Source organism: Acipenser ruthenus, chromosome 3, assembly GCF_902713425.1.
Source record: "Acipenser ruthenus chromosome 3, fAciRut3.2 maternal haplotype, whole genome shotgun sequence".
Classification (NCBI taxonomy): domain Eukaryota; kingdom Metazoa; phylum Chordata; class Actinopteri; order Acipenseriformes; family Acipenseridae; genus Acipenser; species Acipenser ruthenus.
In genome coordinates this window covers 57,640,199-57,666,741 of record NC_081191.1, presented here as the reverse complement: position 1 = coordinate 57,666,741, position 26,543 = coordinate 57,640,199, and the positions used below count along the sequence as shown (strand labels likewise).

The following is a 26,543-nucleotide window of genomic DNA, read 5'->3' as shown; positions in this document are numbered from 1 at the left end:
GTCCATGCTGGCCACTCTGTTGGATGGCAGAGTGCAGACAATAGCCACCTATTTGGAGCTGTGGCAATGTGCCCCTCCCAGCCCGGCATGCAGGATGAGGGCTGCAGCTGTTGTTGCTGCTGCTGCTTCTGCTGCTTCCTGCAGCTCTTTCTTCCCATCCTCGCTTTACTATTTTTTTTTTTTTTTCACAAAACCCCCTCTCCTGGTCTGACGCTTGGAGGCGCTAGTATCCCACGATGACACCACGTGTCACAAAGACGGCCGGAGTGGGTGGCGTCAGACCAGCAGCAGGAAATAAATAAACAGAGAGATGGGGTTTTGGCGTGATTGCATTTAATTGCATTTAATAACGGAACAGAAAATAAAAGGTTTGCAACAACAAAAACACAGGACACGGCACTTCACGCCAAAATAAAGAGACAAACAAAACGTACTAAACACTTAACAAACGGTGCACGGAGAGACAAACAAACACGGTGAGTATAAACACTTATATTTACGATCTTATTTTGCTATTTAGTTTCTCCTTCTCTCTCTCCCGTTCTCCACTCTCGAACACCCAACCCCGAGTGCTACGTGTCTCTATATATACTGTTGTGCTGGGATTCAATTACTAATTAATTATTCACTTGAATCCCAGCACGTGAATTAATTCTGTGCAACCCCGTGCTCACATATTACATTTAACCAGCACGTGAAGTGATTTGTGCTCTCCTCGTGCCTAAATACAAATCTACACTTTTTAATACACGTGAAACACAGACCCGTTTATATCCCGTGTACCAATCTATACACCAACATTAACACACGCACGCAACATACAACATATAACACACAAATGCACACAGGGGCGGGGCACATTGCCACAGGAGCTCAACAGAGAGCTCACTGTAGTAACATAATAGAAACTCTTGGGCCTGATTAACAGTGTCCCACCACTGTATAAAGCTTACTCTCTTGATGGAAATAGCCGTCGCATACACGTCTAGGCATAGCGCTGGGCAGTGTCACCAGAAGGGAGATCGTCATCACAGACGCGTCCAGCCTGGGCTGGGGCGCTGTGTGGAATGGCCGGGGTGTGTGGAACCCCCCATGGCAGGGTCTCCACATCAATATTTTAGAGATGCAGGCAGTTTACCTCGCCTTGCAGAATTTTTTGCAGGAGATTCAAGGCAGACATGTGCTTGTCCGTACAGACAACATAACAGTGGTGGCATACATCAACCACTAGGGTGGCCTCTTGTCACCCAGTCTCCATCTGTGCCCGCGACCTTTTGCTGTGGGTGCACGAGAACCTCCTCTCACAGCTGCCCGGGGTGATGAACTGGGCGACGGACCTCCTCTCAAGGTGGTGAGCCTCATCTATAAGAGATTCGGCAGAGCAGAGATAGACCTCTTTGCCTCCCAGGAATCAACCCACTGTCTCCTCTGGTTCTCCATATTAGGAGGCAGGGACCCACTGGGAATAGATGCATTGGCACACCAGTGCCTTCCCACCGCTCACCCTTTTATTGTGTATTTATTACATAAATAAATATAAGAATATTTTGTGGACAGTGTGGTTTCGCTTTCGTTTCCACCGGTGTGTATATATGTTTTTCTGTTTTTCATTCTTACAGAGGTAAGTATTGTAAAATTCCGAGCAGCTACTGTAGGCATTCCTACTAGCAGCTCGATGCTGTTTTAGTCCTGCTTCTGCAGTGCTATTGCAAAGGCTTTTTGAAGCAGGCTGTTTCTATTTTCATGTGCAAATTTAGAATTAGCCAGTGGCTGACTCGCAGGTGGGCATCCCTGTTGATTCACCACATACAGTAACTGCGACTCGTCGCTCCCTATCCTTAAGGACCGAGGTTAGTGTTTCGGTGCAGGCTTCTGCTGGTTTGGTGTTTGCACTGACTACACAGTTTAGCCAGTGGCTGACTTGCAGATAGGCATCCCTGCTAACGTGCCACTTGTAGTAACTGCGATTTATCGGCCCCGATCTCGCTTGCGAGTTTGAGGTTACTGCTTCAGTACTGAGTGTCTGTACCAAGTGCATTTGAGTGTTGGTGCTGAGAGTACTGTGTCGGCACCGAGTACACGTGTAGGTACCGAGCGTCGGTACCGAGTACATGTGTAGGCACAGAGTGTCGGTACCAAGTGTCTAGTGCAGTGTGCAGGTGATATACAGTACCAAAAAAAAAAGAGCAAAAGCCCATGATCACATTCAGCAGGGGGCAGATCGACAAGATCTGGGAAGCGGTTTCAAGCCAGCAAGCAATCCCTGCGGAACTGCTGCTCAGCTCCATCGTCACTGCCAGCAGTGTCACCGACTGCTCCGCCTGCACCCTTGCAGACAGTGACTGATGAGATAGATGACATGCTCTCTATTGCTGCCTCGGAGGAGGTGGATGGTCAGCTGGTCCTCCCATCAGATGATGCAGAGTCTGACATGCCGGTGGCACAGCTCTTGCTTTCAGCCGAGCTTATGCCTTTAATGCAGCGAGCGACTGCAGTGTTACAGGTGCCCTGGCCTGCAGCGCAGACTGAAAGGTGCTCTATTTATGATGAACAGCCGACAGTTACCCCTGCTGCCCCTCCGGTCCACCCGGACTCTCTGTACGAGTTACAGTCCACCTTGGAATATCCTGCCACGGCTGTGACGGTTTCCTGTTCAATAGATGAACTATACAGGGTTTCTGGTGCTGACAAGCTGGGTCTTACCCACTTTCCACCAGTAGCGGTCCCCATTGCTTCACATGTTCAGCCTTCTAACTTGTCCTTGCTTTCCAAGGACGCAGCCTGTCCAAACAAGCAATGCAGAGTGACTGAGGTCATTCTCAAGAAAGCATATACAGCTAGTGCTTTCTCTGCTAGGCTGTGAAGCTACAACAGCATCCTTGTAGCTTACCAGGCTCACCTTATCAGGTCCATTGCTGACACCGCAAGCCCTCGTCTCTCCAGTTAGACGAGTTGCGCTTGATCTCAAGGAACCTGCTCAGGCTGTCCACGCTTAGTGGACAAGCTATAGGCAGGAACCTGGCAGCATTGGTGGCTGCACGCAGATAGCTTTGGCTCTCGCAGGCACAAGTGCTGGATGGAGATAAGACCACTTTACTGGATGCTCCCATCACTCCAAGCCACAGATTTGGTCCTGTGGTAGATGAAATGCTACAGCTGTCGTAGCATGCAAGGAAGTCCACCCGGGAGTTGGTGCGCCTTCTTCCAAATCGCAAGCCTGCACCACAGTGGCACCCTAGACCACAGAACAGACTAGTTCTGCAGGCTGCTGCTTCTTCGTGCGGGCCCGCCCGGAGGCAGCCTGCTACCGCTTTCTGCAGTGGCAGGCGTGCTTTTAAGTGTTCTGTGCCTAGACAACAAACACAGGCTTTGCCACAGGCAAAGAAACAGCCCTAGGTCATTGCTGCCACAAGCCCAGAGCTCTTTCTCCAGGAGACACCTGGACTACTGGAACCAGTAGCAAATTGCTTATTCTTTCCAATTTCAATGCGGCCCCCCTCCTTTCCAATAACAACTGTCATGGACCCACAAGCCGCCACCCAGGTGGCTCAGGAGGTAGCAGTTTTGCTGCAAAAGTGGACCATTTACATAGTAGACCCCCCCCCCCCAACAAGATCTGGGGGTTCTACTCCAGATATTTTCTCGATCTCAGACAGGTGAACCTGTACCTGAGTCAGAGACGGTTCGACGGCTGTTGCAGTCCATCAGGCCAGGCGATTGGTTCACCTTGGAGAACCTAAAAGATACCTATTTCCACATTCCCATAAAACAAATGCCAGTTCTGTGTTCTCCCTTTCGGCCTTTCTCTAGCTCCACGCGTGTTTACAAAGTGCATGGAAGCTGTTCTGGCTCCATTGAGATTCAAAGTCCTCAACTATCTGGGCGACTGGCTCATCTGTGCAGGGTCTCCAGTACAAGCACGGGAGCACACAGAACTCGTCACCAGCCACCTACATTGATTAGGTCTGAAAGGGAACAAAGCATAGCGTCAACTAGTGCCCGCCAAGATAGTCACCTATCTAGGGGTGCGCTTGGACTCTGAGCTCATGTTGGCCACCCTGTCGGAGGACAGAGCGGTGAGAGTAACCGCCGGCCTAGAGTTGTTTCAACTCAGTAGTGGTTTTCCAGAGGCTTCTGGGTTTGATGGCAGCAGCGTCAAATACCCTCCCACTGAGTCTTCTACATATGCGCCATCTGCAGCTTTGGTTCAACTACACAGTTCGCCAAACGGTGTTGAACCGCAGTAAGCTTGTGAAATCAATGTCTACAGGCGCTCTCCTGGTGGAAACAGCCGGCTCATCTACGCCTATGTGTAGCGCTGGGCAGCGTCATCAGGAGAGAGGTCATCACCACAGACGCGTCTAACTCCAGGCTCATCCGGATGGACAACAAGCTTCTGCTGTGGGCACAAGTGAACCTCCTCCCACTCCGGGCAGTCCACCTGCCGGGGGTGATCAACTGGGCTGCGGACCTACTTTTGAGGGGGGTGCAGAGTGGAGACTCCATCCCGAGGTTATGAGCCTCATTTGGGAGAGGTTCAAGAGGGTAGAGGTGGATCTCTTTGCCTCTCAGGAGTCGACATACTTTCCCCTGTGGTTCTCCATAAAGGGAGACAGGGGACCTCTGGCAGTAGATGCTCTGGCACACCTGTGGCCAGCACGTCTACTCTATGCTTTTCCACCGCTTGCCCTGCTCCCTCTGTGTCTGGAGAAGATCAGACAGGGCAGGGCCAGGGTGCTCCCAATAGCCCCTTACTGGCCCAGGAGAGTCTGGTTCTTCTCCCTGAAGCAGCTCCTGAGCGGCCAGCCGTGGGAACTGCCGATGCATTGCGACCTGCTCAGTCAGGTGCAGGGCACTTTGTGGCACCTCAACCCATCGAGCCTGCAGCTCTGGGCTTGGCCCCTGAACGGCTGCACTTGAGCCGACTTGGACTATCAAACAGGGTGTTTGACACCCTGCAAAATGCTAGGATGGTGTCTACTCATTCTCAATATGGGTACATGTGGGGCGTATTCCAGGTGTTTGGCTCGTGGAACCTATGAAATGCCATACTCCAGTTATACTGCAATTTTTACAAGACCTATTTGATGAGGGGAAATCCCTCTGTACTATAAAGGTCTATCTGGCAGCCATTTCGGTGTGCCATGTGAAAATCTACTTCCTGAAGGATTTGCTTCCTCGCTGGAGGTTAAATGTGGTGCTTAATGCACTGACAAAACCTCCATTTGAGCCCATGCATTCTGCTGAGCAAAAATTTGTGTCCTTCAAGACAGCTTTCTTGCTTGCCATCACCTCCGCTAAGAGGGTGAGTGAAATGCAAGCATTATCTATTTCGAAAGCTTGTCTAAATTTTTCAGAGGGCAGAACGAAGGTCACACTTCGTACTAACCCAACTTTTCTGCCCAAGACCATCTCGGCTTTCCACATGAATCAGTCGATGGAATTGGAGGCTTCCATCCCCATCTTTTCCAATCTGACAAGGAGCGCCAACTCCATACACTTTGCCCAGTGCAGGCGTTAGCATACTATGTGGAGAGAACTAAAAGCTGGAGGCAGTCAGAACAACTGTTTGTTTGTTATGGTGCTAAGTCCCAGGGACAGGCTCTGTCTAAACAGTGTCTGTCCAAATGGTTAGCAGGCACAGTACAGACTACATATGAACTGGTCAATCTGCCCCTGCCTGAGAAGCTCACTGGCCATTCCACCAGGGGTCAGTTGACTTCATGGGCATTGTTCCACGGAGCATCTATCCAGGAAATATGCAGTGCAGCAGTGTGGGCATCCTCCCATATGTTTGCCAGATTCTATCAGCTGAATGTCGTGGACCCGCAGAATCCTGGATTTGGCACAAGAGTAGTGAGGGTGGCGTCCCTCACAATATAACATTAGAGGTGAGTCTTAATGTTCTTGGAGCATTTTGTTACACAACCGGTTACTAGCTTGCATGGGGTTGTATACCATGTCCTTGAGACAGCTTGGGTATACTCACCCATTTTGTAATGGTTAATATTCCCTACTTGAAAAGGAACGTTAGGTTATTATTATAACCCTGGTTCCCTGAAATAGGAATATTAACCAATAATTTCGGGGTCACAGCGTTCATGGTCGCAATTTGAAGAAAATGACGATGATTGTAGGGCTGGCTGCTGCTTATGGTAGTGGGGCAGAGCCTCAGCAACGCCTCCCTACTCTGGCGGGAATCTCTGGTATAGAGTTTTTCAGTTTGGGCGTCTTAAAGGGAAACACCCATTTTGTAATGATTAATATTCCTATTTCAGGGAACCAGGGTTATGATAATAACCCAACAATTTCACCTCTGGTGTCATGCTGGGGCAGGTTTGTCTTGTCCATGATCATTTTGATTAATTAAAATATATTAAAATTATTATTATTTTTATTATTTTTAGTGAAAAGTCAGCCTTAATGGAGTACTACTATAGAGCTGGGGCTGGCTTGTTTTTATTATTGGATACTGGATAATATATACCTTGGGGCAATATGTTCTTCATCTAGGAATTACACCGTTAATAACATACTATAGACACCTTTGTTGATGCCATTATAATACTTAATAGAAATAGTCAATATAATACTTAATAGAAATACGTAATTTGCATTTCTCCAAACTTTTATGTATTTTTTAAAAAAACATTTGAAATGTCTAGTTTTTAAAAGGCACATTTTTTTCTTGCATGTTAATTTCCAGCATAAACAAAACACTTTTTTTTAAAAATAGTAAATTATTGTGAATGATGAACCACTAGAGGTCAGTACAAGCTCCTACACATTGTTTTCCGGTTGAACTGCCTTATACACAAGGCCCTTCAGTGTTTTTAAATGTCTCAAATTTTGCCATTAAGTATCGAGATTAATATTGTAGGGCAGATCAAGAAGTTTGCTTGCTTCAATATTCTACAAATACAAATATGTGTCTGACGGTGTAAAGTTGGTGTAAAGTTAACAGACTGCCTTGCTGCATTCAAATGTAATGTTATGGTATTCTGTGTACAGATGTCATTCCGTGCATAAAACACCACACCTAATTCCAATGTTCAAAAATCAAAACAAAATAAATAAAACACACATCCCCCATACTTTTAAAAAAATATTACTGAAATTGCAGAAATAGAAAAGCAAAAAGTGAAATCGCTACAATCTGAGGTCAAAAGTAAAAGATGTTTAATCCTTTAATGCTATTGCTGCACGTCTCTCTGGCTGTAGTATAAATCAATATTTTCAGTTGCCTGAATGGGCCAAATTTCAGGTGACAATCTGTAAACAAAAAAAAAAAGGTATTTCTCACATACACCCCCCGCCCCAGAAATGTAATTAGTGCTAACCAATTTAAAATGTATTTATTTTCTTTGCACTACCAATAATATTACATATCCCCTTTTTCTTCTGTTGAAGGTCTTGCTTGTATTTTGTACATCACTTTGTAATAATAATGCAGATATTTCAAAGACAACGCCATAGAAGTAAAAGTTGCTTCTTCTACTTCCTGGTAACAACTTCCTGGTAACAACTTCCTGTGCTTTGCTCACTTTCACTCTAATATTTAAGGTATAAGAAAATTAGCAAAAAACCATAAAAACCCTGAACACAAGAGAGTTATAATGCTGCAACATGTGTTGATCTGTAAAAAGGATTTTCCCAACAGCACAAGTATAACTCATTAAAAGCTAGGCTAAGTATATGAATATTAATTCTATACTGTCTATAATTCAGAGAATTTTCATTTGATTTAAATGGCCAAGGCATTATATTGTTAGTGATGAAATTAAAAACCACTGACATGTTCTGTAGTTTATGATGTTACCACATGTCATCACATTGCACCCTCAGCACCCAACTACCTACTTTACAATATACAGTGGGCACGTAAAGTAAGTGAGCTCCTTAGAGCAGCTCAGTGGAAGAGCCCACTGCTCAGTTCCACTCCCTCTGAGCAACTTAGAGCACTGTGGAGCAGATTTCATCGGTGATCTGAGTGAGCAGAAAGATTCTCACTCTGAGACGCTCAGTTACTTAACACACCCAGTATAATCTTGACATCAGACAATCTTGAACACACACATCATGGCAGCTGTAATACCCAAACACAACATGTCTTGGATATATTGTGAACTTCGGTAGATGAAGACAAGATGAATACCAGTCTCTTGAAATCTGTAATAAGCGTAATGGGCATCCTTAATGTAGGAAGCTGTATGTTTGCGTTCAACACACAGGACCTGACTGATACAAGCAGCTCTGTGCACACTGCTCCATCTTGAGACTGATCGATGGACAAGAGGAATACATCAAAGCCTATAAGAGAACGATGGCAGAAAATACAGAGCAGAGAAACGGGTTCTGATCCACATTCCCCTCTTCTGAAAGAGGAAGCCTTTTGGTTGGGTAAAGCAAAGGAAATGATAATGCCTCTGGCCTTGCTGCTAGACTACATGGGTCTTCTGAGCCTTGTCTACAAGATATTTATTTGGCTCACTTATAAGACAGGAGTAAAGATTTTCTTTAAACATCATTCTATATGGGAAAGCTGGTATGAATGACTAATTATTTTCAACTGTGATGAAAAACAGATTTACCTCTCTTCCTATGTATGCATTGGACTTGTCTGACCTAAGCACCATGTTACTGGATGCTTAGCTAATCCACTATCCTTGCACTATTGCACTACTATTATGTCATTGTAGCTACAAATGGTCTTAATCCTTGTTACTTCTTATCTCATATTGTATTCTGGTAGTATTTGCACTCACAGTAAACTATACTGCATTTAAATATTGTTTTTGCACTGTAACCTTGCATTCCTCTGTAACATCTGTATGTCGCTTTGGATAAAGGCGCCTGCCAAATAAACTAATAATAATAATAATAATAATAATAATAATAATAATAATAATAATAATAATACCATTTTTGTATAGTTGTGGATGAAATAGCTAGTAACTAAATATTGCTTGCTGTCCAACTAATACGATGTCAAATCTGTAATAAAGACCACCATTATAGAAACACCACTTCTCTATACTTGGGACCTGGGACCATGCTAAATAACCTAAAACCCAAAGGACCAAAAAATCAAGATCACAAGTGACATTTGTCACTTTTCCTTTAGATGAGTATACAGTTTTTAATCAATGACAAATATAATTTAGCAAAAAGTTGGTCACTTTGACCTATTTTCACTATGCAGTACATTCATTTAAGAATGTAAGTTTCATGACAGATAGACAAACAGGATGTCTCCACATTCCACCAGATTATGATCTTAATAACTAAAGAGTGTCCTTTCCAAGTTTCATACAAATTGGTTCATATATATGCGTGATATGCAGACAGTAGGACAGACAGGCACCCACCCTCCATATAACTCCATATTCTGATGTACTGAATAATTTGTGCTAAAGAGTGTCCTTTGTAAGATTCATCACAATTGGGACAGTGGCTCTCCAGGTATACAGTATGTTAAAATAAGTTGGACGTACAGACAGAAAATCAGACAGACAGACTCCACATATCCCGATATTATGATACTGAACAATTTGTGTTGAAGATGGTACCTACTGCAAGTCTGTATCGCCAATGGAGGATAATAAAGATTTAAAATATTGTAAACCTTGACTAGCAATTCTGAATACATGTACAGATATGCTTAGTGGCAAATATCCAGCATAGAGGTTAGACAGCCAGGATTAATGCTTAGAGCTAGCTATTACAGTGCCTTGCATAAGTATTCACCCCCCTTGGACTTTTCCACATTTTGTAGTGTTACAACCTGGAATTAAAATGGATTTAATTGGGATTTTTACCATTTGATTTACACAACATACTTAACATTTTGAAGGTGCAAAATATTTTTTATTGTGACACAAAAGTTAATTAAACAAAAAAGATAAGAATTTGTTGGTTGCATAAGTATTCACCCCCCTGAGTCAATACTTGGTAGAAGCACCTTTGGCAGCAATTACAGCTGTGAGTCTTTTTGGGTAAGTCTCTCCAGCTTTGCACATCTGGATCCTGCAATTTTTGCCCATTCTTCTTGGCAAAATTGTTCAAGCTCTGTCAAGTTGGATGGGGACCGTTGGTGAACAGCAATTTTTAAGTCTTGCCACAGATTCTCAATCGGATTGAGGTCTGGGCTTTGACTGGGCCATTCTAAGACATTCAGGTTCTTGTTTTTAAACCACTCCAGTGTAGCTTTGGCTGTGTGTTTAGGGTCATTGTCCTGCTGGAAGGTGAACCTCTGCCCCAGTCCCAGGTCTCTTGCAGACTGAAACAGGTTTTCACTAGAATTTCCCTGTATTTGGCTCCATCCATCTTGCCCTCAATCCTGACCAGTTTCCCAGTCTCTGCCGATGAAAAGCATCCCCATAACATGATACTGCCACCACCATGCTTCACCGTGGGGATAGTGTTCTCAGGGTGATGAGCAGTGTTGGCTTTGCGCCACACATAGAATTTTGCACTAAGGCCAAAAAGTTCAATTTTGGTCTCATCTTTTTCCACATGCCTTTTGGCAAAATCCAAACAGGATTTGACGTGGGTTTTTTTCAGCAATGGCTTTCTTCTCGCCACTCTTCCATAAAGCCCAGCTTTGTGGAGTGTCCAGGTTATAGTTGTCCCATGGACGGTTTCTCCTATCTCAGCTGTGGATCTCTCCAGCTCCTTCAGAGTTACCATTGGCCTTTTGGTTGCTTCTCTGACTAATGCCCTCCTTACCTGGTCACTGAGTTTTGGTGGACGGCCTTCTCTAGGCAGAGTCGCGGTTGTGCCATATTGTTTCCATTTTTTAATAATGGATTTAACGGTGCTCCGGGGGATGTTCAAAGTTTGGGATATTTTTTTATAACCCAACCCTGATTGGTGCTTGTCCAGAACTTTATCCCGGACTTGTTTTGATAGCTCCTTGGTCTTTATGATGCTGTTTGTTTAGATATGCTCTCTAACAAACTCTGGGGCCTTCCAGAAACAGGTGTATTTAATCTGAGATCATGTGACACTTTAATTGCACACAGGTGGACTCCATTCAACTAATTATGTGACTTCTGAAAGCAATTGGTTGCACCAGAGCTTATTTAGGGGTGTCACAGCAAAGGGGGTGAATACTTATGCAATCAAGACTTTTCAGTTTTTTATTTCTAAATAATTTTGAAAAATATGTAGATTTTTTCTGCACTTCGACATTATGGACTATTTTGTGTAGATCAGTGACAAAAAAATCCTAATTAAATTCATTTTAATTCCAGGTTGTAACACTACAAAATGTGGAAAAGTCCAAGGGGGGTGAATACTTATGCAAGGCACTGTATAGGTAAGATGAATTACTACATTTCTCTGAAGTAATGGAACAAGCAATAAACAAAAGGCTTCTGTTAATTTAAAGTTTGATTCTGCTTTAAAGATGCTCCCCTCACTTTTGTGAAATTGTTTGGGGCATCTTACATACTGTACATATAAACAAGCACTAGTTCTATAGGTCTACGTCAGCATAAAAACCATTTGAATGACCACAACAATCACAGAGCAAAAAAGACTCATCACAGTAGTCCAAAAAATGACCACAAAATGCACATATATAGTCTAGTTAAGTGCTTGTTGTTTCTTTTTTTTTCTAGTGTGAGTGCAAAGAAGAGCAACCAGAATTATCCCGGGTTTAAAAGACATGTTGTGTGCAGACAGGCTAAAATAATTGAATCTATTCAGTCTTGAACAAAGAAGACTATGCGGTGATCTGATTCAAGCACTCAAAATCCTAAAAGGTATAGACAATGTCGACCCGGGGGACTTTTTTGACCTGAAAAAAGAAACAAGGACCAGGGGTCACAAATGGAGATTAGATAAAGGGGCATTCAGAACAGAAAATAGGAGGCACTTTTTTACACAGAGAATTGTGAGGGTCTGGAACCAGCTTCCCAGTAATGTTGTTGAAGCTGACACCCTGGGATCCTTCAAGAAGCTGCTTGATGAGATTCTGGGATCAATAAGCTACTAACAACCAAACGAGCAAGATCGCCGAATGGCCTCCTCTCGTTTGTAAACTTTCTTATGTTCTTATGTTCTTATGTGACAATTTTAGTTAGCAAATGTATTTGACAGAAATGTAAAGTATTTGATCATTTAAATGGTTTTACTTCATTTCCCAGTATACCTCCCTTTCACAGCTGCGCTTACGCATTAACGGGAAAAAGAAAGACATCATTTCCCAGCATCCCTCCCTTTCACATTTTATGTGGCTGCTGTACTGTCTCGCGGTGCAACAGCATACTCTACTGGTATAGGGCGTGTTGCTTGAGTGAGTTGTTTGCATTGCATCTATGCGGCTATCCAATCACGTTAACCTGCAGTCATATGATGCAGTATGAGTCATGTGTTTTACTTGGTGCGTGCGCCTGTGCGTCTGGTTTTACTGGCGAAGTGTCATGATGGCTGGTGTTGTTGACGAGCCTGTCACTAAAAAGCAAAAAAGACCTGCAAGTACCTAATGCAGTGGGGCAAAAAATGGATTCAATCATATGCCCATGGTCAAGTCATCCAATTAGGATTAGGGTTATAATTATGATTTCACAGACATTTCGCTGACCTGTTTATACATTAAATACACCTAATATTTCAGAGCACTATAAAAGCCTAAAAATAGTGGTAGTTGCATCCTTACTAAAACAGAGTGCTATCATTTGTTAAAAGGCAAGCATGCAACATCTCCCAACAGTTGCTGCTGACATTCTCTGTCTGGTGTGGACTTGCCCATACATTGAGACTGCACGTCTGCATCCACTGAATTGGTTGGAAGTGTAAGGCAAAGCTTTACCAAGTTATACAGATGTGGAAATCGATTAGAAACAGTCCCAGAACTCGGTTACCCAAAAGTATCTGGCATTCTTTAATAAAGTCTATATATGCAGCACGTTCGTTGTCATGTTATTTGTCCCATCCAGGAATTTATTTGATCAGTACTGAGTCAAAACAAAGAAAACGTGCCTAGTCGGGTCTAAAATTCTAACTGTGTTTAAAAAGTAAACAGCAGGTTGTTTGAACCAAGGTAGCTGTGCTTGATTGTAAATACAGTGTTGATTTAACTTGGGTACAACCAACGCAGGAATACTTTTTTTGTCTGTGCTGACTTTCCAGTTTGTTTTCTGAAAGCTGTTGTTTGTTTTACGTTCTGTTCAGCAGCCTATGTAGTAGCTTTTTGTTTAATGTGTGATTCTGAAGTTCTAGTGATCAATCGTATTTTCTTTAAGTCACATTACAAGATGTGCAAAACAATTCCCTCCATCTGCATGTACACCTTGTTTTGCTTTGTCGCCCATTTTTGGTATTTTACTTCCAATGCTCAAAACAAGATTTTAGCAACCTAAATAAAAACAATGCAGCTCTGCCTGTGTCCCACCTGCTACGCACAGTACAGCAGGTTAACCGCTTTGGAGTATTTTTTTTTAAAATTATATTTCTCTAAGGTTTTGTTTTTACCTAAGTGCAATGCACACAGGAAGGCGAAGGAATAAAAAAAGACTATCTACAGAAGAAAGATACCTTGTTTGCGTCACTTGCGTTGTGCAGTAGTTCATGAGGTTTCTTTCCTCCCCACACCAACTGAAAGTGTCCTGATTTTTCACTCCTGCTATCTGGTCACCCTACAAAGAATGGACCCCTGGCTCCCCGCAGAACCTCACAAACAGCAGAACACGTGCCAATGCATAACATAAATTCAAGGAAGAAATGACATACAAGACAAACAGAGAGGGGTTAGAAAGAGTTAGTGTGTGATGGTTTATGTGTTAGGTAGCCCGTACTCCGGGCATGCTAGCTATTTTTTGATGAGGTGTGGCAATGTCAGTAGGAGATAAGCGAATATATGTGTCTACTACACCATATTTTTTTTTAGGTGGAGATAGATGTTAGCCATTGAATCTGTTACATCTGTTAGCACTGGCTGCTGAAGTGGCTGCACCAATTCTAAACGAATGGGGGATATAGAATTGTGGCAAAAGGCCTGTTATGGAGACGAGAGTGGTTAAATGTGATGAAAACCAATGTTGAGGTATGACTGAGCGGGAGGAGTCGATGGTGGCTCTGATGGAAGAAAATTGAAGGAAATGTACTTTGTCATGGGAGTGTAAGGGCATATTGGAGAATTGATTTTTGATTATTATTATTATTATTATTTATTTCATAGCAGATGCCCTTATCCAGGGCGACTTACAATTGTTACAAGATATCACATGATTTTTACATACAATTACCCATTTATACAGTTAGGTTTTTACTGGAGAAATCTAAGTAAAGTACCTTGCTCAAGGGTACAGCAGCAGTGCCCCCCACCTGGGATTGAACCCACGACCCTCCGGTCAAGTCCAGAGCCCTAACCACTACTCCACACTGCTGCCCTGATACTTGAATAAAATGTCTATGATGAAATTGGTCGGTTTTCGAGGTGCGGAGCCAGAACTGAAAAAGGTTGCAGGAACGTATGCTGGAAGCTGATGTGACAGTAAACTCTGAGCATCTGAGAAATCCGAAAAATGCTGTTGAACACATGACTTCCATAACCAGGTCATCAAATGGACAGAAGCAGCCTTTCTGGAGGGTAGAAATTAGAGAAGGTGGGCTAGGGGGGGAGCTCTTGAGGATCCCTCTGAGTGTCAGATGAAATGTTGGAATGGATAGGAGAGTCATTAAAAGTACTGGTAGCGGGAGCCAGATGGAGAGAATCCCTTGCATAGACGATAAAGGTTTAAGGATTTTTGTCTAAGTATTACCCTGACTTTGAAGCTCTGTTGGCATGTGGCCCGAAATACACCCATGTAGGGAGTAATTGGCTTTTCAGAACTCGGAAGGATGATAAAACCTGTGTTTCTGCTTAATAAGCTGTTTTGAGCCTATGTACAAACTATAATCAAACCAATAAAAACTGGTTCTAACTTACTTTTGTTAAAAGTGACATGCTATATGACTTTAGGTAAGTGTCACAGAACGCATAATAACACACTATTGGAACACGTAGGCTTTTTCTGATAAACACAGACCTTGTGTAGGGCAGTGTACACACTGTACAAGTTAAATGGCACAAGCTCTTACTGTTTCATCAGCCTTTGTTCCTTTTCATTATACAACCTGTTACTTATGCTTCCCATGTAAATGATGAAGGAAGTGAGAAATCATTGAAACTGTCTGTAAACATGTGATTTTCCTGTGTTCAATGTAAGCTCTGCATCAATGCAGGGTTAATGAACTCTTAAAATTAAGCTGTACATACCGGTGTACATCAGCAGTTTGCAATGACCAGCCTTGACTTTCGACCTTGTGATGCGTGGGTATAGCACTATGCTGCCTGTGAGAATTGAGCAAAACTCAAAGCATTGTTCTTAAATATAACTGATTTCTGCTGACACTGGTAAAGTGAAGAAGAAATGCAAATGTTAACTTTCAATGTGCGTTGTCTCCCACCATGCATCATGCTAGGGAAATAAGACCAGATTTGGTCAAGGGAATTACGTAAGCTAGTTGTATAGCTGTGCTGTTCAAAGTCATTTCCACACTCAGCTCAGAATGCCAACAGCAGGAAAAAGATTTTTTAAATGGTTGATTGCTTGAGCTGGAGGGTCTGATGGAGGGGATATAAGAAGGAAATTATCCATTAAGTGGAGGAGAAATGGAACATGGTAGGAGTTGAGGAGAATCCAGCAAAGTGCTTCGGAGAGCATGTCAAATATTTTTGGGCTGCTGCGGCAGCCGAATGTAAGCTGAGTAGCCAAGTAGCATTCACCCTCCTAGTAGATACCAAACAGGTGGTGAAGGGAGGGATGGATGGGCATGACTTTAAAAGCATCTGGATTTAATAGCAAACAATGCATTTTTAATATCTGCAGGTTTTGTGGTAACAAACAGCAGTGTTGAAATTATTACAAATCTGTTTGGCGCCGGAGAAGTTGATATTGCGACCGTATCTGTCCTGAATTGTGGATCTGTTCGGTGGAGGTAATGAATGGATGGGGTTTGGAGCGGATAATCTTGTATTAAAGCGTGGAGGGGAGGAGCGTTGACCAGGTTTGATGAGCTTGCAGCTGCTTTTGGACAGAGGGAGGTAGGATGTGATGTGAAAGCACAGACGCCACAAGCATTAGCTTGTAATTTGCTGAAGATGCGGTTAAAGAGATCTAAGTCGGGGGAAGACCAGTCGATAATATGGTTATCTGATGATAGAAGAGAAGCAGCTTTAGCTGAGAAAGTTTTGTTGTGCTCTTAGAACATGGTACCCCCATATCTTAGAGAGAGTTCCACGATGTAGAATAGATATTGATCCAGCTCGTGGTGGCGGTGTTGGTAAACTGAGCAAAGAACATCACGGTAAATGGAAAAAGCGAGGACGAACTCCCCCAGGGTTAAATTCTTCAGCAGGCGTGGGTCACGGGATTTGAGGGTAACTGAAAGGTCCCCGCAATCAATTATGCGGTGGTCCAAAAACACGGCAATGAGTTGGCAATGATTATGGAGACCAAACTGATATTTTTACCTTTGATTATTTGTTTCCGAATATATGCTGAAAGGGAATGACGCTTAACCCTTTGAGTAGTACGAACGTTCACTGCTCTGTGGTCCCCAGGGAGTAAGAACGTACCGGTACATTCTGCAACTTTAAATTTGAATTACTGAGCCTACAAAACTTCTGATAACAAGATATTGTAACACTAGGTTTCTGTAACACCTTTTATTGGTCTCTTGTACCCTCTGCCAGATATTAACTGAATTACATACAATAAACTATCACAAAAATGGCGAAAATTGCTCATTGAGAAAGAAGTATTAGAAATAATACTGAATTGAGATTCCGATTTAAATTCAAATACATACAATTCTTCCACTGAATCGGATGTCAGCGAGTGTGTCAGTGAAGAGGTAAGTGAAGAAGATTTACCATCAACATCAAGCGACAACGAACAGGCGGTGCCAAGCTCTGTGCGTTGCTCCATGCTTCAAGGAGAATCATACACTGAAGCATTAGACAATCTCACTCCCTCGGCCCCCACAACCTGTTTACCCGGATATGATTTATTCATGTCTCTCTCTCTCTCTCACTCTCTCCCTCTAGTACAGCCTTTTTTTTTGTTAGGACGTGTTGTTGTGGTTGTTCCACTCCGTTGTTTACCTGTTATTTTTTATTTTGTTTGTCAAAACCTTTCCCTATGACAACATAAAACATTATATTTATTTGTTTTATTTATTTACGGTAAAAATTATTTGTCTGTATTTCATCAGTATTCATTACATACATACATACATTGGTTTTCCAAGTTGTCAAACCGGGCGTTGATAGAGTTTGTTATGGGGAAGCAGTGTGGAGTAGTGGTTAGGGCTCTGGACTCTGGACCGGAGGGTTGTGGGTTCAATCCCCAGTGGGGGACACTGCTGTTGTACCCTTGAGCAAGGTACTTTACCTAGATTGCACCAGTAAAAACCCAACTGTATAAATGGGTAATTGTATGTAAAATAATGTGATATCTGTATAATGTGAAATAATGTATAATGTGATATCTTGTAACAATTGTAAGTCGCCCTGGATAACGGCGTCTGCTAAGAAATATATAATAATAATAATAATATGGGCTGGATGAGGTCTTTTAAATCGTTACAGATGCTCTGATGAAGGTGGGGAACGAATGGGATGGAACAGGGATTTGAGAAGGCTCTGTGAGGTCAGGTGCGGAGTGTCAGCGGGTAAGGGTCGTCTGCTTCAAGTTGCTTGCAGGTGAGGAAAGATGGGCTCTGCGGATATAACTTTGCAGAATAAATTGAAGAGAGCCAGGTGTTTCACTGCCGACGGGAATGTTGATGCCTTTATCAAACAAATCTTTTAAAAGTTTGGTGATGAGCCTAATAAAGTATTTTCTAATTATTTTTTTACAGTTCATCATTGAACTTCTGTAAAAGTGTGCCAGCCATTCTGCCCAGAAGTTTGTAAATGACGTGATGCATGGCCTGTACACCACAGAGTATATGTCGAGGCTCAGTGGAACTGGAGGGCGGTCATCACAGTGTGGCATGGAGGCAAATATTAAAACAAGTATTCCAAAGAATGAATTGCTTGCAATCATTTATAAGTTGCAATATAACAATTTCAGTATTTAATGTTGAATAATGAGATAACAGAATTTAAGTAAGTAATATGACTAACATTACAAGTGTTTATAAACAGTTACATCAGCAGTTTTTATTTATTTTCTTTGCATTTCATTAACATTTCCCTTTTCAGTCGATAAGATTTATTTTTGTCATATGCATACATTCCATTAAACCTTCAAAGGTCCTAAAAAATTTGCTTTTTTAACCTTTAATCTAAAATGTTGAAATTATGCAATGTTCAATAATATGCATTTTCAATTGGCATTTCATTTTCAGTATGACATGGTGTAGCAGGGCAGGAGCACATGAAGAGTGTTTTTTGTGTGGATGTATATTTGTAAATACTGTTTGTTTCTTGTAAATAATTAATGAAGTACCTGACGCTCCTGGGAGAGCCTGTGGAGTAGTGGTTAGGGCTCTGGACTTGACCCGAGGGTCATGGGTTCAATCCCAGGTGGGGGACACTGCTGCTATACCCTTATACCCCAAGGTACTTTACCTAGATTGCTCCAGTAAAAACCCAACTGTATAAATGAGTAATTGTATGTAAAAATAATGTGATATCTTGTAACAAATTTAAGTCGCCCTGGATAAGGGCGTCTGCTAAGAAATAAATAATAATAAAGTGGGACCTCCATGCCTTAGGGAGTAGCACATGCCGTTTTCACAGCACCTTTATTTTGAAAGTTCTTTGCACTGTGTTGATTTGGGCATTTTGTATGCTGGCCATATGTCCTCAGTGCACTACCATTGTTGGTAGAGTCAAGTGAGCTGTTCTCACTGTGTGTGTGTAAATAAACCTGCTCGCCTGCAGGGGTGTGTCATCTTCAACCTCCATCTCGATCTCCTGCCTGTCACTCAGCAGTGAATGCACGCACCCACAAGCCAACAGCCTGTTACACATGGCTTCATTAATTGGTTGCATTTATTTTTTTTATAGCGGCAGTAAAAAAGGAATTATCTGACCAGACGGAAGTTTAAAGTTTAATACAACAAAAAGGAAACAACTGTACAAAGGTTGTGCAGAGGCAGCAGGCAAATGTATATATGTTACATTTAATAAAAAGGGAGTTCTGTTTTTATATTTTGCCTTGTGTCTTCAGGTAATAATAGCGAAAAATGGTTGTCAGAGTAACAGTCTGTATTTAGGTGTTCAATAGAATTAAATAACTGAAAAATAGTACATTTTCTTGTGGAGTAAAGCATATATTGTAAAACTGATTTTCTGCTTAATTGTGTTCATGTCTTTGAGCTGCTTTGTTACTGCAGTAATTCAGAAGAATAGTGCAGAGTATTAAACAACAACCCTTTATAAAGAATACAGAATACAATAATTAATTTTAAGAAATACAAAACAGCCACAGAACCAGTATCTTCTGCAGTAGGACCAGTATTACAAAGGTTTCAGCGTCTCTGGGCATTCCCAATCACGGCAACCCGAATGCACAACCAAGCGCAGCACTTATGGACCAAGCAATCCCCCAAGCCCCGCTTCTCAGCCACTCAGAGAGAGGGAAAGCTAACACACCCTCTTCCCCACCTCTCCGTGTCATCGCCATGACTGACAGGCGGATCTTACGAGGCTGCTGCCCTCTTCCTGCAGAACCATGAATGCACCAGACAGTCAGCACAGATCTCTCCTGTTACATTGGCAAATTGTTCGATTACTTTATTATTAAAGTCAGGAATGTCAGCCATCATATATTTTGTCAATTGATAACGTGTGGTAAAGTGGCTGCTGAGTGAGAACAGGTGCAGAGGTGATGCAGTGCAGAAATAATCACAACCAGGAAACTATAATCCGTTTTGGAAAAGGGGTCTTTTATTTTTAATCCTGGTCTGGCGACCAAACAATAAACCTCCGGCAATACACACCAATGTGTAAATCACAGAGGTAACAATAATAATGGGTTGTAGCCGAAATAATAAGCACACGTTATCTACCCCACAATAATACTGTACACAATCACCAGTCCAGGTGCGTGCAGTAGTGCTCGTGGTGGGTGATAACAATTTATTAAGTGACTGTGGTGTTGTTACAGGTAGTGCTGGCCCAAGGCGACATTTCCTGATATATGTTAGCCATCTAGTGATTCACAAACAAAGACATTTACTAACAATGACAAACAAACAAAAAACACTCATGAATACTTACTATGATTCGCTGGGTCTCTCCCGGTCCCTCCAGTTTCTGTCTCAAAACCAAGCGAAGGAATAGACTGCGATTCTCCTTCCCCTTTTATGCTTTCACACATGACACCTTGGTAAACGAGTGTAGCTGTCTCTACAATCTGCAGCTGCTACGTCGTTTCCCCTCCGGGTCAATACGTTCCTGCAACAGTCTCGCCTTCTTCCAGACTGAACGACTTCCCGGCCCTGAGAAAGAACTGTCAGGCCAGCCCGTCCAAAGAACTCTACCAATGAACCAAGATTCATTATATTTCTGTCACACATGGCTAAAGCATTTAATCGTTCGGTTTTCATACTGTTTCTCAAAAAGGTTTTTGAGAAACACCTCTCTGCCTCTGCTGTAGTCATCAGAGTGGTAATAACTATCTTCAGTGTTTTGTAATCTCCGGAAATGTTCTGTCCAAGTTGTTATATATCATCAGTTCAAGCATACTTAATGCATTTTCAGCATTTTTAAAATCTTCTGTTTCATACACTGTTTGTAAGTGTTACAGGTTCCAGATCTGCATCTGACTGGGTCCTGTACCTGAATTGAAATAAATAGAGGAAACACAGTTTTATGTTGTTATTCCTTCTGGCCGCATTTACACACAATATTCAAACTTTTCATTGTTTCAATACAATTAATTATCAGCAGCATGTAGCTCGTTATTTGTAAATTGTATATGATAATCAACAAACATACTGTTAATAATCATCAGTGACAAAATTTTACAGTTTTGACTTTGAATCACATTTTAGTTTGCACAGTACCAGCTTTAAATATACACATGAGCCTAACTCACTTAGTGCATACTTTTGTTTAAAGTTACAAAAATAAAGCAAAGTAAAAATAAAGCAAAATAAAAAATGCATTCATGCATAATCTAAATAAGAAGGGTAAAACCCAACAGAGCTCAACCAAGTGTGTGTAAAGTGCTGCAAAATCCAGGACTTGCTTAAACTAGTAAGTATGCTAGAAATGGAGCTGGAGGAAATGAGACAGCAACAGGAGCTTGAGGAGCTGACACACACACAATTCATGGAGGCAGCAGTGTGGAGTAGTGGTTAGGGCTCTGGACTCTTGACCGGAGGGTTGTGGGCTCAATCCTCAGTGGGGGACACTGCTGTTGTACCCTTGAGCAAGGTACTTTACCTAGATTGCTCCAGTAAAAACCCAACTGTATAAATGGGTAATTGTATGTAAAATAATGTGATATCTGTATAATGTGAAATAATGTATAATGTGATATCTTGTAACAATTGTAAGTCGCCCTGGATAAGGGCGTCTGCTAAGAAATAAATAATAATAATAATAATGAAAGTCTGCACCCCAGCAGACTGAAAGCCACCAGGGAGATGGAAGAGGGTCGAAACAGCTGGTTTCAGATAAGCAGAAGCAGGGAAAAAAGAAACTTCGTCAAACACAGCCAACAGAAATCCAAACATCCAACAAATTTGAGCCACTTCAAAATTTCGATGACCAAAACCAACATCAAGAGAACGAAAGGAACAACATCCAGGACCCTATAAACAGTGCTGGCCAGGCAGTAAAAAGAAGGGAGGTCATGATTGTTGGGGACTCCATATTGAGAAACACAGCAAGTTCAGTTCACAGTTTGGACCCTCTCACTACAACAGTTTGCTGCCTTCCAGGAGCCTTTGTCACACACATCACTGAGAAGGTGGACAGGCTCCTAGAACGAACAGGAGACGACCCGGTAGTAGTCGTCCACATCAGTACAAACAATATTGGAAGAGACAGGCCAAGATCCCTGCAAAACAAATTTAGAGAGCTAGGAAGGAAATTAAAAGACAAGACCAAAACTGTGGTATTTTCTGGGATACTTGCAAAGGACCATATGAACAGCTGGAAATACAAAATCAAAATGCATGGCTAAAATCGTGGTGCACACAGGAAGGCTTCACCTTTCTTGAACATTGGAGCACATTCTACAAGAAGGACTATCTATACAGGTGGGACGTACTGCACTTAAACAAAAAGGGAACCAATCTACTCGGAGAAAGAATCCTTGAGGAGGTCCAGAAGCATTTAAACTAGAAAGGAAGGGGGGAGAAAACAAAAAAAAAAAACAGAAGGGAGACCACATCAAAACAAGGGCAACAACTCAGGTAAGACAACTATTAAATGTATTTATCTTAATGCTAGAAGTCTCAGAAACAAAATGTTAGAACTTGAAGCTACTGCACTAACAAGTAACTATAATGTGATAGGTATTACAGAAACGTGGTTGTCTGAGAGTGATGGAGACGAATATAATATTAGTGGGTACACACTGTATAGGAAAGACAGGCAGAACAGAAGAGGCAGAGGGGTAGCGCTATACATAAGACATAGTCTTGAAGCCCAGGTGTTAAATATGGACAAAGAAAACAACGCCGAATCAATATGGGTGAGAATAATGGACAAAAATCCAAAGGGCATAATAATAGGAGCATGCTATAGACTGCCAAATTCAGACGCCAAGCAAAGTAATCTGTTATACAATTAAATTAGAAATCCGTGTAGAAAAGGAGAAGCCATACTAATGGGGGATTTCAACTTCCCCCATATAAAATGGGAAAACCCGGTGGGGTGCACGACAGACGAAATTGAAATGGTGGAAATGACAAATGACTGCTTCTTAACGCAATTTGTCAAGACACCGACTAGAGGGGAGGCATGTCTTAATTTAGTCTTTTCAAATAACAAAGACAGAATAACTAAAACAGAGGTCAGAGAGCCATTGGCAAACTCAAACAACCACAACATGGTCTCATTTGAAGTGTTTTTTAAAACCCCAAATGTAATGACTAAAGCTAAGGTTTACAATTTTAGAAAAGCAAACTATGAAGGTATGAAACAGAAACTAACAGAAGTAGATTGGAGTAAAATAGTGAAAACATCCACAGAAAAAGGATGGCTGTTTTTAAAAAATGTAGTACTAGAGGTGCAAAACAATTACATCCCAAAAGTAGACACATCTAAATCTAAAACAAAATGGCTAAAATGGTTTAATAGATCAATTAAAAAAAAAATTCAGCGAAAAAAGGCACTTTAACAAAGTACACAGAAAGAGTACTTGGAACTGCAAACGCAAGTCAAAAAAGAAGTTAGAAAGGCCAAGAGAGAGAGAGAAATTAACATTGCTAAGGGGGCTAAAACCAATTCCAAAATATTTTTCCAACATTCAAAGAGGAGGTTAAATGTCTAAGAGACACAAATGGCAAAATCATAGATGAAGAAAAAAAAAATAGCACATATATTAAATGATTACTTTTCACAGGTTTTTACAAAGGAGGACACTGACAACATGCCCCACATGTCGACCTGTTCCGATCCAGTTTTAAATAACTTTAGCATAACAGAGGCAGGAGTGTTAAAGGGACTAGGAGCTCTTAAAATAAACAAATCCCCTGGGCCGGATAAGATCCTCCCAATAGTACTCAAAGAAATGAAAGAAGTTATTTACAAACCGCTAACCAAGATCATGCAACAGTCTCCTGACACAGGGGTTGTACCGACAGACTGGAAAATAGCAAACGTAATACCGATCCACAAAAAGGGAGACAAAACCGAACCAGGTAACTACAGACCAATAAGCCTGACTTCCATTATATGTAAACTTATGGAAACTATAATTAGATCCAAAATGGAAAATTACCCATATGGTAACAATATCCTGGGAGACAGTAAGCATGGTTTTAGGAAAGGGAGATCGTGTCTAACTAACCTGCTTGATTTTTCTGAGGATGCAACATCGACAATGGATAATTGCAAAGCATACGACATGGTTTATTTAGATTTCCAGAAAGCATAAAAGATTAATTCCCAAACTGAACGTAGTAGGAATTCAAGGAAATGCATGCACATGGATTAGGGAGTGGTTAACATGTAGAAAACAGAAAGTACTGATTAGAGGGGAAACCTCAAAATGGAGTGAGGTAACCAGTGGTGTATCACAGGGATCAGTATTAGGTCCTCTGCTATTCCTAATCTACATTAATGATTTAGATTTTGGTATAGTAAGCAAACTTGTTAAATTTGCAGACGACACAAAAATAGGAGGAGTGGCAAACACTGTTGCAGCAGCAAAGGTCATTCAAAATGATCTAGACAGCATTCAGAACTGGGCAGACACATGGCAAAGGACATTTAATAGAGAAAAGTGTAAAGTACTGCACGCAGGCAGTACAAATGTGCATTATAAATATCATATGGGAGATACTGAAATTGAAGAAGGAATCTATGAATAAGACCTAGGAGTTTATGTTGACTCAGAAATGTCTTCATCTAGACAATGTGGGGAAGCTATAAAAAATGCCAACAAGATGCTCGGATGTATTGTGAGAAGTGTTGAATTTGAATCAAGGGAAGTAATGTTAAAACTTTACAATGCATTAGTAAGACCTCACCTAGAATATTGTGTTCAGTTCTGGTCACCTTGTTACAAGAAGGATATTGCTGCTCTAGAAAGAGTGCAAAGAAGAGCAACCAGAATTATCCCGGGTTTAAAAGGCATGTCGTATGCAGAAAGAATTGCTAAAAGAATTGAATCTATTCAGTCTTGAACAAAGAAGACTACGCGGTGATCTGATTCAAGCATTCAAAATCCTAAAAGGTATAGACAATGTCGACCCAGGGGACTTTTTTGACCTGAAAAAGAAACAAGGACCAGGGGTCAGAAATGGAGATTAGATAAAGGGGCATTCAGAACAGAGAATAGGAGGCACTTTTTTACACAGAGAATTGTGAGGGTCTGGAACCAACTCCCCAGTAATGTTGTTGAAGCTGACACCCTGGGATCCTTCAAGAAGCTGATTGATGAGATTCTGGGATCAATAAGCTACTAACAACCAAACGAGCAAGATGGGCTGAATGGCCTCCTCTCGTTTGTAAACTTTCTTATGTTCTTATGTAACTGTTTCCTCTAGTACACTGTCCAGGAAAGCTACCTGATATTCATCAAAACGGTTACTCTGCAGCAATTTTGCAGAGACAAGGTGCTTCCTGAAGGCAAACCGTTCCTTTGCATTAGAGATGATGATGTCACAAATTTGCAAGGCAGCTCTGTCAGAATCTTCTGTAGTATTTGGTCCCCTTCCTCTTTTTGGCATTGGTGGCAGGTTCTCAGGGAGGCTGGATTCCAGTGTTCTAACAGATGCTCGGATGCACTGAATGTTTTGAACAAATTGAGTTACCGCTTCATTTCCATCAACAGATGTAATATTTCTTGCCTGGAGTTTCCCATACAAAATATCCACCTTCATTATTATCTTTTGGAACAAGTACAAGAAGTACAGAAACTCTCTGTCCACGAGGCTACGGCAAAAACCATTAGCTTCTCTAGCTGTGTGTGGTGGAGTGTCCCGCCCCTATATATTTATTTATTATTATTTGTATTTTTGTTTTCGGCGCAGTTCAAAGCGCTGCGTATTTGTTGTTGGTTTTATATTTTAAAAACCTTGTGAGGATGCGTCCATATGGGGCAGGATGGCTTGCAGTGGTGAGGTGTGGTGACGTCACGGACCAGGAAGTAACAGAACCAAAACAGTGGATGGGCGGGTGAAGCTAAATGCTACTGCGCTCAGCGTATTTATTAAATCATAAAACAAAACAAAAAATTTAAACAAACAACAAACACAAAACAAAAAGGCACGTTGGCCAAACAAATAGAAACAAATAAGCGTGCTGGTTTTAACCCAGCACGATACTTAGCAGTTGTTTATTTTATTTTCCTCGTTCTCTCCGCTCCCCGAACTCTCCTCTGTACACTCTCTCCTCACAGCACGGACAGCTGCAGGTTCCTATACTCTGGCCCAGGGGTTAACTAGCTGTTAATTATCTTATTACCCCTCGGCCACAGTCTGCTCGAGTTTAGTAAGGATGCGTGACTGTCAGCTAGTTAAATAATTAGTAGCTGATCAGCCACACATCCTCACAAGGTTTTTAAAATATAAAAACAACAACAAACATGCAGCACTTTGAACTGCGCCGCAAACAAAAATACAAATAATAATAAATAAATATATAGGGGCGGGACACTCTGCCACACTGTGAAAGTCTCCAGAATCACTCATTGTTTGAAAACACTGTAACAGGTGATCGCGCTGTTCAAACACTGTCCTCACTGCTCCACTACCAAAATTCCACCTCGCTTGAGGAGCAGTTGGTCATCTTTTCTTTACAACTTCATCCAAAACAGCAGTTTTCTTTGGAGAGTGAGAGAAAAAAGTTGAAAAAC

At 41.7% G+C, this 26,543-nt stretch overlaps 1 long non-coding RNA gene across 1 annotated transcript in view; it reads right to left on the bottom strand.

Moving 5' to 3' along the window:
• LOC131721076 (uncharacterized) overlaps window positions 1-20,942 on the bottom strand; it is a 36,549-nt gene extending 15,607 nt beyond the window's left edge. Inside the window, exon 1 of the long non-coding RNA XR_009319847.1 lies at window positions 20,285-20,942. This is a non-coding gene — a long non-coding RNA (uncharacterized LOC131721076). The remainder of the gene's footprint in view (window positions 1-20,284) is intronic.
• Window positions 20,943-26,543: the final 5,601 nt, after the last annotated feature.